Source organism: Mus pahari, chromosome 5 (assembly GCF_900095145.1).
Source record: "Mus pahari chromosome 5, PAHARI_EIJ_v1.1, whole genome shotgun sequence".
Taxonomy (NCBI): domain Eukaryota; kingdom Metazoa; phylum Chordata; class Mammalia; order Rodentia; family Muridae; genus Mus; species Mus pahari.
Window position 1 is genome coordinate 19066562 of NC_034594.1, and position 14885 is coordinate 19081446.

The 14885-nt window shown below is 44.8% G+C and overlaps 1 protein-coding gene and 1 pseudogene across 4 annotated transcripts in view; one reads left to right on the forward strand and one right to left on the reverse strand.

The window, feature by feature from the left end:
- Positions 1–8076, forward strand: part of LOC110321299 — a 43775-nt pseudogene extending 35699 nt beyond the window's left edge.
- The window catches only part of Aff3 (AF4/FMR2 family member 3), a 448844-nt gene that overhangs the window by 303695 nt on the left and 130264 nt on the right, over positions 1–14885 (reverse strand). The window lies entirely within an intron of this gene.

Consider the following 14885-nt stretch of genomic DNA (forward strand, 5'->3'; position numbering starts at 1 on the left):
TAATTTTTTCACTATGAAGGATGTGTAATGAGAGGGAACAATATTACCAAATATGCTGTTTGAGCCCCTTTTCTGGAGTGACAGTCCTATTAGGGAAGGCTCCAGACTACCTGGCAGAATGTCAGGAGGAGTTATTACTCTTAATCTGGCTTTCTCCATTCTAGCAGAACAGCTCCACGTGCTCAGTTACCACAAACTTAAGGAACACTTGGGCTTTTGCTGATAGTGTAGGCCAAATGTCCTTACACTCAACTGAGCCAATCATGTAAATCCCATTCTCAAACTGAGGGGAGAAGGGCCCCGTGCTAGTTTCCTTTTCACTTTGCCCAGGAACAACTAACTCAGATTCTTTCCCACAGTATAGCTTGTTCACTTCAAATCGACCGGGGTGTAAGAAACGTATTTGTAAAACTGAAATGCAACATCCAAGTTAAGAAATTCCCCTTCTACCCCTGCCTTCACCCAGGCTGTGCCTCTCAGGACACACAGACATGACCACCGCCTCCAAGATGAACACCTTGAACTCTTTGTTCAAACTATGCTTCTGGAAACATCCGACACGGGCTGCTCCTGCTGGATTAATGAGCCGCTTTAAATGTGAGGGCGAAAGCTGTGCTCTCTTTTGTTTACGGCACTAATAAGAACCACTTTGCAGTTGTCACTTTCCTATTGGGATAATACTAAGGTTTTAAGAGTCCATAAAAGCTTTATATGTGAGTCTTGTTCCTAAATGATGACTCTTGTTCTGGTGGGGCCCGTAGAGTTGAGATTATAGCCATATGTGTGGCACCATATTGGGTGAAAAACTAATTTCATAGAATTCTCCTTGACAAACGAGAAGGCCTTAGATTTCTCTGCCCAACAACTGCACACGTCGTAGGTGCTAAATCAGGTAATCTAGATTCTCCAGAGCTTCTCCACACTTGCGTGGATGACAATATCTGGTGTGTGTGTGTGTGTGTGTGTGTGTGTGTGTGTGTGTGTGTGTGTGCGCTGTTACATTTAGTCCACTCACCTCTGTGATCACCTCTGTAATCAGAAAGCATTTTATGCACACCCAGTGATGATAATCCTTGGAGATAAATACATTTTTTCCCAAATTACTATCATTGTGTCAAAAAGCATAACCTGTACCACATCCGTCCTTATAAGGCCCAGGGATAACCAGACAATCTTTGACAGCTACACAGTTTGCCACCTTGTTCTGTATTTCTAAGCACTAGCTAGGAGCCTGCTTCAGGCCAAGTGTTACAGATACAAAGCTTAGCTGGCTGGTCAGTCCCCACCGCGAAGCAGGTGCATGTCTCCTTAGGAAGAAGCAGAGTGCATGCCATGTTTGCTTTACGACACCATTCTCCCACCAAGCAGATGTCTACTGAATACCTACTGCAGGCTGGCCTCTCTTCTGGGATGCGATGACGGCATAAAGTTCTAGATAGCAAGGAGCAGAGAAAGAGGACAGAGAAAAAAGCAATGAACAAGAATCTTCTGGGGGCTGGTGAGATGGCTCAGTGGGTAAGAGCACCCGACTGCTCTTCTGAAGGTCCGGAGTTCAAATCCCAGCAACCACATGGTGGCTTACAACCATCCATAACAAGATCTGACGCCCTCTTCTGGAGTGTCTGAAGACAACTACAGTGTACTTACATATAATAAATAAATAAATCTTTAAAAAAAAAAAAAAAAAAAAGAATCTTCTGAAGCAAGGGTGAGGTCAACCATGAGTTCCTGTTGGGATTAATTTAGACCTGATGACTCAAATGTGACATCTGAACTAAGGGCCTACATTAAACAGGGAAAAGCAAGTGCACAAAGACGTTGGAGAAGGATGTTCACAGAAGAGAAGAAAGTGCAGAGGTTCTGAGGCACATGGAAGCTGAGAATACTGGAGAATAATGTTAATGATTTACACAAGTGGCCCGCTGGCCTCCACGGGGAGGACATCAAGAAAAGTTGCTTGAGTGGGCTTGCAGTGACCACTGCTTCTCTTCCTTCCTGGCCCCAGATTCTCGGCAAGGGCGGCACACAGCTGACACCCAACCATCTGGCTTCCCAGAAGGCTCTGCTACAGAGCTCTCTAAACCCCCTTCGCAATCATTTCTTCCCCTGAGAAATAACCAGGTTAGGATCAGGGGGAAAACTCAGAAAAGACCTTTCTGTTTCCTTCTGTGATCCAGAAAGACAGATCTTCTTGACAGCACGGCCATTGCAGCTGCCAGGCTAAGGCTACCCTGCTCCTAGCACATTGGCCACATAAAGATCAGTACACATCAAGTTCAAAGGACCAAGACCGCATCCGCTGCTGATTTAGGTCTTCAAGGACCTTCAAAGACACCTAGCTATGGCTCATGGAAACCACTAAAGGTAGAAATCTCACAAGGTAGGGTGGCGGGGAAGGGCTTCGATCATGGAGTATTCTCAATTAGGATCAGGGAGCCCCAGTCCTTTAGTCTCTCTTGTTCCCATGCCCTAGCCATAGGAGAACAGATTCTCTCAGCACGACATTCTGCCTTGCCACAGACCAATGTCAAGAAGGCCAATCGATTGCAGACTGAGACCTTTACAGATTAATCTAAAATGCAGCTTCTCTGTTCACAAGTTGTCTCGGTTATTTGTTATCACATCAGAAAGCTAGCCAAGATCCTCACTTCCTATCTTATTCAGGGTCTCTGCTGCTAAAGTAAAACATTGTGACCAAAAGAAACTTGCAGGATGGGAGAGTATTTCATCTTACAGCCTGTAGTCCATCATCCAAGGAAGTCAGAGCCGGAACTCTGAAGGCCTGAGCCGATGCAGAAGCTATGGAGAGGTGCTGCTCGCTGACTCCCTGGCTCCAGATTTGCTAGCCTGCTTTCTTGAGGTACTCAGGGCCACTGCCTATAGATGGCCACACCCACAATGGCCTGGACCATTCCATGTAAATCACTCTTTCAGAAAATGCACTATAGACATTATTACAGGCCAGTCTTGGGGAAGTACTTTCTCAACTGAGGATCCCTCTTCCCAAAGGACTCTAGTGTGTGCCAAATCAACCATATGCTAAGCCAGTGGGGAAGAGAAGGGATCCCAGGACATCCAGGCTGCAGAAAGTGGAAAGTATGAGAGACCAACGGGATCCACCCAAACTCTAGATCCTCACACTATTGCCGGGTGTGGCCAGTGACACGAATGAGCACCTGACTGAAGTGCCCATCCTCCTTCAACAGCTCCATGACAAACATCCAGAGATATTGGCATTCTTATGTCTGGATTTAGTCCTCAGTATTTAGCCATTTAGAAGACTAAAACCATAAACCCACTACTGTAGGTATTCTTAAAATACATGTTCATAAAATACATATGTAAAAGAATAGGGTTTAAGTGGAATTATCATAAGCAGTGAAGAAGCAATAGCCCAACTAGATGTTGTATGTTACCAAATAAAATCTTCAATACCGTTAGAATCATTAACCTGGCCACCCCTAATTCATCACATACTACAGGTTACTGGAGAAGAGTAGCATGCTGGTCCAATCTGTTCAGCTAGCAGAGTGAGGAGCTGAGGTATGAGCACCTTAGTGAACCTCCCTGGTTCCTATAATTGTTTCTTCCCTGTGTCAACATCGGGTGGCAAGCATTCCCGGGGCCCCTCTCCTCCTCTCTGTGAGGCCAGGAACACATCCCAATAGCGGTGTTTCAGCTGTTCTACTCACTCAGAGTTGGCCTTCTGCTACACCCTAGGAAAAGTGATCTGGTTGAGACAACAGCTCTTCCCCCTAAAGCCTCCCACTGACCCTCTAACCTCCTTTACTGGGCTTTGTAGATGGCTCAGCTCTGAACTCTGGTGTAAACAGCCATTAGAGAAGCCATCCTTCACCACAGGAAGCCAAGCTCCTGAAGATGCTTTTGTGTCCAAAGGCGGAGGCTGCCCACATGAACTTCATTGATACATGGAGCTTCTCTGAAATGGTATGAAGTATATGGCAGAGAGATGTGCCACACACCAGCAGACCTCTAAATACACGTGCTGAAGGAGTTCTACAAATGACTAGGTATGTACAAAGCCAACTGACTAAACTCAGACAGCTAGAAAGTCTCTGGTTCCCTTTCATGATATTCTGAACATTTAACAAAATCTTTAGCATATGAAACCTGTGCCCTTGGTGCAGTCTCCCCCACAACCTACCTACCAAATCCATCTTACTCAGGACCACAACCACTGCCAGAAGGTTAGATTTAACTCTAATGGGAAGCAATTGCATAGAAAGGTATTTTACTATACCCCTGAAAGGTATTTTACTATACAATGTTTCCTCTGAGATCCCTGAAAGTCAGGGGGAAAACTTGGAGAAGTATGTGAAAGTGTATGTCTACTTGGTGTGAATATTCTAGACACTCACAGGCATCTCTACAAGCCTCCCACAATTCTTAAAAGGATGCTTGAGACATCAAATAACATAAGGACGTATCTTCTTACATCACCACGCAGTAACCATGCTGGGATCTCTGCATTCTCCTTAGGTATTTATAAAACCACTTCTCTTATGTTTTCCCTAGCCATTACAAAAACAAAACAAAACAAAACAAAACAAAACAAAACAAAAACCTATAAAGCATAGAGCATTAAGAATATGATGTATAAGAGACAGACAACATGTTACTATTGAAGTGACTTCAACTATCTTCTAACCACATGAGCGACCCCCTCAGCTGAGCCTGGACAGATATCATTGTCCCACAGATGCATGAGCCGTACATAACCTAACAGGGTGGGGGGGTTACCAACAAGTTGAAATCATCCTATCCATGAAATCATCTCATCTTAGACTCTCAAGAAGGATATATATATATATATCTCCAAACCCATAGATGGAGATATAGCCATCAAGTTAGAAGAGTATTCCTATTATGCATAATTAAAATAGAAGAATCAAACTTACAAACAAATATGATGATTTAACGCTTGTATAATTTATGTTTCTAGTCTTCTTGGTAATGTGACAAGCTCACAAAATCTTTAAAACACAAGCTCTCTCTACAGTAAATGAAGTCCAATTTGTAGATGGAAAACCCATACTCAAGAAATGTGCACATAAACATAAATCTGTTGTTTCTTATCATGTGGTCATGCAAAACTACTGCACCCAGAGCCCCAGCTTCCATATTGAACAGTGAGATAAACTGCTGTTAGAATTTTAAGGAAAACTTGCTTATTATATAGTTTAACTTTCCCATGTTCTGATTGCGATTATGCACTCGTCCTTACACAAGTGATAATTATCCTCAAAGTGGTTTTCACACAAAAATTACATGGCTGTGCTTGAGAGCTTCACCCAACTGCAACGCTCTAGGAGGTGTTGACAATGACCGAGCAGTGAAAGGCACACAGCAGAAAGACACAAAACAAATACCTGCAGGAAGGGAGAGTGTGGTAGAGACCAATTCACAATCGGACAGTTGGTGGATTAGGAGGCACGGCTATGTGATAGTGACTTTTGATAGTCTCTACAAGCCTAGAACTGACAGGGTTCCCAGTTACAGGAGGGCATGAAATACCATGCTAGCTGGTGCTGTCTGCATAGGAGGATGTGTGGGGCTGGTCCCCTTTCTCCACATCAACTTGATCTTCACTCCAAAACCAATTTGGTCCCCTCATCTCCACCTTTAAGATAACCTGCCTGTTGCCTGTCCTGCATTGCCCCACCCCTGCTCCGCCCTGCCTTTTCTTATCTCATAATTTTCTTGTCCTACACACTAGCACTTTTTGTTTTTTGTTTTTTAATTTTTAAAGGAAAATAGGCAGGGTTTTTTTTTTTTTTTAAATGTGGGTATTGCACTAAGTAGATTCTTTCCCAGTCACGAACACAAACAAGCCCCAAACTTCAAAGAGAAAATTCTACTAACACAGCCAGCATTGTCTTTTTGACATACATTTTGCATTATATACATTAGGGCAATTCAGAACATGATATAAGACAAATGCATTCCATAAACAATTTGCAGTTCAGATAATGATAGAGAGAAGACACTGCTGGGTTGGGTGAAATGGTTCAGAGGGTAAAGTGCTTGCTCACAAGCTGGCAACCTGAGAGAGGTCTTTAAAACCCACAGAGGAAGGAGAGAGCTGAATCCTGGCAGTTGTTCTCTGACTGGCACATGCCCCATGGCATGCATGCAACCCACACTCTACACATACACACATGCACACACACAGACATACTATATATCCACACACACACACATAGACACCACACACAGAGACAACACACATATAATCATAAGAGCAGTAAATAGTTAATAACATGGAAAGATTTTTAAAGGAGGTATTATTTACATTCTTCTCTCTTGAGTTACACAGTAGTGTTCTTCTGATACGCAAGTATTAAAAGAAGAGGTTCAATATTGCTTTCCAATAAATAGTGACATCAATCCACCAACCCTGGAATTTCATGGAAGTGTTAAAAAGGCAATAGTGTAACACACAATACACTGTCTAGATTTTCAGCATTTAGAAATGTTTCAATTGTTTCCAAGGTGATGTAATAAAATGGGGGCAATAAAATATAATTAAACATTAATTACAGAAACTATCAAAAATAATTGACTTGTACAAAGCTCGGTACTCCTGTTAAAAAAGAAGCTGATGGATAATAAAATATATATCCCATCCTTTAGACATAATTATTCCAAGGCAGCAATTAAATTTATAGAAAATTGTTCAGTTTCTTCTTGATGCTTCACTGCTGTGAACTCAACGGTATTTTCAGGGAATTGTACTTGTTTGACATCCTAACTGGAGGCATAGCCATAAACTCAAGTATGTGTTTTATAAATATAAATAACTTTTTAAAAAATCCTCCTCTTAAGACTACTCTGCATGTGTTGTATTTCTGGTTCCCACAGGAAAGACTTCTGCTTTGGTTAAGAAATGCCTAAGTCCCCTATATCCATGTCTGAGCACATTTTAATAGTAAGGGAAAACAATTTTAATGCAAAAATAATGTTCTGCAGAGCAAATGGAAGAGTATCTTTATTAACAATTATCATCTCAAGATTTTTACACCAGTCTGTTCCTTTAACATTTATGGAAGCTGGACTTAGTCATAAAATCATTCCACAGTCCTTATGGGAAGCATTAAGTTTTTTAAAGGGCATAAAAATCACCCCATTTGGACTTTTTTTTTTTAAAGCAGAGTCCAGAGAATCCTCTACATATAGGGAGTCATGAACATAAACTTTTGTGCACTGCTGTCTGAAGTGGGGGGAGACTGTACATATCAGATAACTTGCTATCAAAAGTTTTAGCCAGTGGAAAACGAAAGCTTCAAGCAAAATAAATGTGCGTAAGAACCATCAATTGCAGACAAAAAAGACAAGACTCATACAACGGGTTTATGTGCATACAAAGAACAGCCCTTAAAAGCCACTTGCATTTCATTTTTTTTCCTCCATTTACATTTTTGTCCTCAAAAGTTGTTTGTGGGTTGTGAGGTCATGCTTTCAAAGCCTGCTGGTGCACCCTAGTTCTGGAGAGCCCTTTTAGCCCTGGGAGTAGAACCTGGTTGCTGTGAAGCCACGTGGGGTCCAGCAGAGGCTGGTGGGGACTCTGATGTAATGCTTTGAGAGGTGGGGCTTCAGGCTGGTGAGGATGAAGATGCTGCAGGCACCGGAGAGCATCCTTGCTGAGCACTTCCAGGACCCCCAGAGAAAGCCATCCTATCTGGCCCTTATCACCTACATAAGCTCTGGGTCTCTGGTAGCCATGGTCTGGGAAGTGTACAACGTGCCCACATCTCAAGGACTATGCTAGAACACACTGACTCAACAGTGGTAGCCCCTGGGACAATCAGGGGCAACTCCAGTGTTCACATCAGCAGGAATGTCATCCATGCTAGCAAGTCTATGGACAGGGCCCAGAGGGAGAGCCAGCTGTGGTTTCAGGGCAGCGAACCCTTGAACTAAGCAAACAGTGGTCACCATAGCAGCTGCTACCCAGCACTTCAGGGTCCACCCATGACCAACTACCTCTGCCAACAAGAACTCAAGCCCATACCCTTCCCATCTCCCCAAGCCACTCTCTGCTCACCCTTTGTCTAACTCCAGTCCAGGGGAGTCTAGGCTTCAACTTTGTGTGCCTTTTTGTATCCTAAGCCAGCACAGTATTGGACCATATCCTTGTGTACCAAAGTGCCAGACACTTTTGGGGCATTGTCAAAGGTGACTTCGCCTACCTCAATAGAGAGACATTAAAATAATATGCTTAAAAAAACAAAAAACATCCGGGCGTGGTGGTGCACGCCTTTAAGCCCAGCACTCTGGAGGCAGAGNCAGGCGGATTTCTGAGTTCGAGGCCAGCCTGGTCTACAAAGTGAGTTCCAGGANAGCCAGGGCTATACAGAGAAACCCTGTCTCGAAAAACCAAAAATAAAAATAAAAATAAAAACAAAAAACAAAAACAACAACAACAAAAAAAGCTGTTTGTGAGGGTTTTGTTTTATTAGATATGTTCATTATACAAAATGATGGATATCACCGTATCTCCACAGGTTCATGTCATGTACTTTTTCATATTCATACGAACCTCACCCTCTGTTGCCCCTCCCACTGGGCTCCTTCCCCCCTAAACAAACAGTACCTCTTCGTGTGGGGAGGGGGGGAAATCTAGTTCATCATATTAAAGAAAGCATACAACACCTGTCTCAAAATATATTTTTAAAATACATTATTTTAATCCAAAGAAACCTCCAACACAGTGAGAGGGGCTGCCAATTATGGAAAGAATCAACCTATGAACGTCTGTCAGGGAGAACTGAAGGGAGAGAGACAGGACAAAGGAAAGAGAAAATGCTAGCCAACACCAAGGCCGTCCTTTGTGGATGGAGGGGGAGCAATGAATAATGCTTCCTGAGACAGTGCTTGGCAGGTAGGAGACATAAGCCCCCCTAGGAAGCACCACTAACTGGGGCGGTTCTGTGACTGCACAGACACTCAGCAGAAGCCACTGACAGGAAGCCCGCTGTCTCCTAGCTCAACGCAAACTGCAGTTTGAGCATCTGATTTTGAACCGGTGCAAGTTCCCTTGGCCTGCAAAAGCTTTGCTCTTACATTAGAGGTAATGCAAATGACCTGGCAACATTCCTTCAATGTGCCAGATTCTGACAACTCAAGATGAGAAGGCTGAGGAAATTCCAGAGGCCCTCATCATCCATCTCGGTGCCTGACAGCACATCCAGCATCCTGAGAAAGAGGCCATGCGTGCGTGCGTGCGTGCGTGCGTGCGTGCGTGCGTGCGTGCGTGCGTTATTCCTGCAGTGTGGTCCATCACAGGCAAGCTTAGCAAGGGGTTTCTGAGTGGGACAGGAGACTGAAAGGGAAGCAAGAAACTCCCAGATAGTACAAAGGTCACCACTGCTGCCTTGACTGGAGGCGTGTGAGTTCTACACCGTAAGAATTCAATGGAAAAGAGGCCAACGGCAAACCCAAATACTCGAAGTACACACACATAGAGGAGAGCAGTAACGTTAAGAGTGGTACACAGTAAATACCAGGGCCTAAAGACAACACACATGGACTTGCACATGTAATTGGAACAGGAGTCTATATCACAACCATTACTTACAGAGACACTTTCCTAATCATGGGGTGGGGACACAGGTTACATGTCATTATTCATATGAATTATATACTTCTATGCATTATAAAGCAGGAAGCAAGACAGACCTCTCCTCCCAAACGAGGAATGGTATTTGCATTATTTTTAAACAAATTTTCACTTCTTTACAAATAAGGAAAGATAGCTAGCATTAGGTTGCACATGAAACAGGTAGAAGGTCAAGGGAGTGGTCCAGCATGATGTCTCTCTCCCGTTCACCTCCGTTGATGGCCAAATGAGGAAGTCTAGCTACTATGTATGTGGGAAGCTGAAATGAAATGAAAGGAGGGATGAAAGGGAAGTGAGTTGGTTCATTTTGCAGTACCATTAAAACGATGAGGTGGCCGGGCACAGTGGCACATGCCTTTAATCCCAGCACTCGGGAGGCAGAGGCAGGCGGATTTCTGAGTTCAAGGCCAGTCTGGTCTACAAAGTGAGTTCCAGGACAGCCAGAGCTACACAGAGAAACCCTGTCTCGAAAAACCAACCAACCAACCAAACAAACAAACAAAACAACAACAACAACAAAAACATGATGTGATGATCCGTAAAAGGGCCAGCTCGGGAAGCTTGGGGCAGGGCAGACTAACTAAGATTCGCACATGTCTTCAGGGGACCAAACTGACTTCACAGGTTAGGAAGATCTTGTGGCCAGTGAACTGCCAGGCTATCAAGCTTTGTGGTAGATCAAAGTCGCCCAAACCACTGTGTGGGACAAGAGGCCATCCCTGTCCTGGCGGGCATCCTCCTGCATCTGATGTCAGGAAGAGCTTGTGTTTCTATAAGAGGGACAGAGGCCTCTGAGCAGGCAGGAACTCTGCCAGGGACACTCAGCACTGAGCCACTTCAGCTCTGTCAAAACAAGGAGACTCAGACAGCTGTGTGGTTCCTCCCCCAAATGAGGGCCATGGCTGCTGTGCAGTCCCCTGCCTCTGTCAGAAAGGGTATTTTAAGGTCTAGGCAAGTGTCAAAGGTGGATGCTGATCAAAGAGAGACCAATACACAGACAACATTTTCTAAGTGTTGACAGTCCAAGGGAAGGCAGTTAGGCAGCCCAGAAAAAGAACTGCAATTCCACTCAATAAATATTTACTAAGCAACTTCCACGTGAATAATCCTGTTACCAGTTACATTGCAGACACATGCCTGGTTAGATGCAGAACAGTTCCTTTCCTTAGAAAGTCTGCAATGACAGGAGGGGAAGGTCAACAAAAATCGAGCACCCAGTAGGCCCTCGGGAGGACAAAGTCCTTCAGGACTGACCTGTAAGCAGGAAAGATTGCATTTGCTAGGGAACAATTTGAAAGATGTACAGTATTTAATGAACCAGACTTTTTTAAAAAATATTTTATTAAAGGGAAGTCAAGAAATACAAATATTCTCAAGAATGGAGCAATTAAGTAGAGTAGAAAATAAAATATACAGAGGGGCCACTGAATGCCAAGAAAAGTCTTCTTTTGCCAGAGAAATAGGATATAATGACAACAAAATGTTCACATGTGTATGGTGCACTTCCAAGGTACATCTGGATTCACAGACAAACCCTTTGACAATAACAGGGAGCACTCCCTATACAGCTGGGAGGCAAGGCTCACAAAAAGACCTTCCTCCCAAAGTCTCCCTCTGAATAGTGGGTTGTAAGTGCTCAGTAGCACAGCGTTGGCTGTTCTTACAGACATCTGCACTTACATTGTACAGTGTATAAATCCATATGGCTCCATTATTCGAATTGTTAACGGAGACCCAGTCACGTTTCTCCCTTTCCTGTTTGTAAACAAAGTCTATTCTCGATAACATGTGCTTATAACATGCGCTCTGGATTTTTTGTTTTGTTTTGTTTTTATTTTTTTTGTTTAGGTGTCGGAGGGGGGGAGGTGGTGTGTATACATGTAGGTGCCCATATCCAAGAGTGTGTGTTGGCTCTTGCTGCGATTCCCATCTAGAGCTCTTGGGATCCCATCTATAGCCCTCTCCAAGAGGAGCAAGTATTTTTAACTGCTGAGGCAACTGCCCACATCCCTGCACATCAAAACACAGGGTCTCTTATTATCTACTAAAGCCAAGGTCCTGCCGCAAGCTTTTCAAGCAGGGAATTACCCCATACACACCACATATATAGTTCAGGCTGGTCGCCAACTGTCAGTCCTTAGACCTCAGCCTCCCAGCTGCTGAGACTGGGAAGTGGTTTGAACCAACACGCCCGCCCGCCCGTCCCACGGTTCAGAGTCTCTGCCAACAGTCCTCCCAGTGGAGAAACCCATGGAGAGGGGTTACTGTGTATTTGTTTGCTGTTACATCCAGAGTGTCTGTAAGACAGTCCCTTGAAGAAAATATGATCAGTATCTGTTTCACTGTTAAATAAACTTAGTTTATGGAAAGTGACCCACAGCAACACAGTGCCCTTTGTTTCCTTGTTTATCTGCTACTGTGGAGGATCACAGCCCTGTCAAAGTAACTCTGGCAAGGTTTTACAGTGAAGGAAATTGAAAGTGCATCCCCCCCCCCAAAAAAAAAAAAAAACCCAAAAACCACAGTAGTGCTAATTTCTGGCCAATCACACCCCTGCAGTCATCTTCAAATGTTCAAAATTTAAATGATAAAGATAAAACAATGGTGATATAGTTTGGTCTCCAGTGTGACTTTTAGATCCAATTAGTAATATCTGCTTATATACCTTCATACACCTCCACTGTTAAAAGGTTGGAGGCCTTCCTGAGACTTCACGGAATATCACAAATTTACAGTGATTTTTATGTTTCCTGAGAAAGCCATGAACATCATTTGTACTGAGTCAGGGCTATCCTGCTGGGAGGCTGCATTCTGTCAGCAATATGTTCCATGTGCACTTCTTACAGCAACCCAGGGGCTTTCCTCCCCATTAAACTGTGATGCCCACAACCTGACAACCAAGCCCGCCATACAGGAGCCTTCACCTTTGCTTTTTCTTGCCTTTTCCCCTAGACCTACAGAGAGGGATCCTCCCAGAGCACAGGGTCTTGGGGCAGCAAGCAACAGTTTCGGATTAGGCTGGAAAGGAAGACAGAAGAGGAAGGCCTTCCAGTCCAACGTATCCAGGAGACCCGGCTCCAAGCTCGGCTAACCCGTCACACTTAGACCTGGCAGTTTTTCTTCTGACTTCTTGGTGTACCTGCCAAAGCCTTGACCCATTTTCACAGTGCCTTGTTGTAGGGGTGGTGCTGATGCTAAGGTCCTGTTCTTCAAATGCTTCTCAGTCTATCAGTAAAGATACCACGGGCCAATTGCTGGGTGGATGAATAGGCAGGACTTCCAGGTCCCTGCAGGGAAGCCAGCTGACACAGGAGAGAGAGAAAGGGATTGTCGGCCATGCTTTGGAGAGAAAAAAACCCAACCAGCCATGTGAGATCTCTGGTGGAACAGCCACAGGCTGATTCTACAGGCGGGAGGCTGGGGGATCTTGAGCTGAGACTGAAGGTGGCAACTGAAGTTGAGTGCAGATTTAGGGTGCTGAGCTGGGAGTACTGGGAAGGGCAAGCTGGCTGAGATAGATTGTACACCCAGCAGTTGAGACAATAAGGCGCGTGCGTGCGTACGTGCGTGCATGCGTGCGTGTGATCCGCGGATCCAGTCTTCTCTGGGCGGGGTGGTGGTAGCAAGGTCCTTTCCTGGAGTTTAGGAGGGGTAGCAAAAGGTACACACAACACCTTGTGGTTCTGGGTTCTCCACAGCCAATGCCCTTGCATGTGGTGAGCTTCCTATCTCCTTTCAACAGGAGGATCACACAGAGCCAGTGAGACCCCTGCTCAGCTTTCAGTACTGCCTTTGGAACCTCAGTCATCATGTCAGAGAATACTCAAAGCCTCCCTTCCCCAGTGATACTGCAGACCCTGCCTCTCAGCCTGAGGTAAAGCAGGAGCTAGATTACTGGGAGACGGTGCTCTGCTTTCTCCAGACTACTGCAAACCTATGGTTACAAACTGCTGGAGTCAGACTGGCCCACACTGATTTCCCCTCCCCCTGAGCCTGGGAGTTTCTTGCTCATACCTTTCACTGGGCCATTCATGGTATTTCACCTTGAGACACCTGTGGTGGCACTGTTGCCCTCTCATTGGCTCTTTGCTCCCAGCTGACCAATCCACTCGACAGACAAAGGTTTGGGAGATCACATGTCTGTGCTTTCCATACATTGATAGAAGCTCGGCTTTAAAGACATACTTGGATAAACTTCCGATGGAAACAGAATGGAATGGTGCAGAAAGATTTCTTTTTGCTAATCATTAACAATAAGCACGGGAAACAAAGGGCAAATGAGTCTGAAGAACAGAGAAATGCGGCGGACGGGAGCCTGGGATGCTAGGTCAGGGGGAGATGGGAGGTGACCAGGCTTCTTAGGTAGAACAAGTCAACCCAGACCTGGCATTCTGAAACCCGTAACCTATAGCAACAGGGTACAGCCCAGGTAGGAGACTCCCTCTGCAGTCTGGGGAAGACTCCCAGGTCAACAGCAGAACCAGAGAGACACAGATCAATACTCACCTCTCCTATAGCAAGTAAACAGCAGGGGTGATCAGGTAACAGCGGCAGCCCTAGGAAAGCTTGTCTTTTCCACCAGGCTGGAGCTACCACAGGGCAGCCAGGCACCAGTGAAGGGAGTCAGCACAACACCCAGCTCCACATCCTCCCACAGGCCGCAAGGTCTTCTGTGTCCCATTCTAGGGCTCCAGGGACCAGCGTGGGAAACGCCTTCTCTTTCACAAGTAGTGGCCTGAGATAACCCAAGCAAGCTACCAAAATAGCATTAAGAAGAGGGGACCTTTCTGTAATTGCCAGGGTGTCAAATAACGATGTTGTTGTTGTTGTTGTTGTTTGTAAGATTACAAAGAACCAAGAAACTCAAAATTGGTGCACACCAAACAACACCAAAGCTGAGGTGATCAGATATTGGAGTTCTCAGAAAGGGGCTTTTGAAAGCTCTCATCATAAAAAAAAAAAAACAAAAAACAAAAAAAAACCTTCAGCAAGAGTTGAAGTGGCAGCTCAAGAGCACACTCTGCTCTTACAGAGGACCACAGGATGGTCCCCAGCATCTGTGTCAGGTGGGTCACAAGTACATGTAGCCCCAGCTCGCAGGATCCAACACACCCATCTGGCTTCTCCAGGCATTGCACTTACCTGCAGGCATCTCCACACAGATACATAAGTAAAAATTACGTTATTAAAAATCACACTTCGGTAATGATTGCAAAATGTCTCTTCATATTCAAAATAGAGTAGC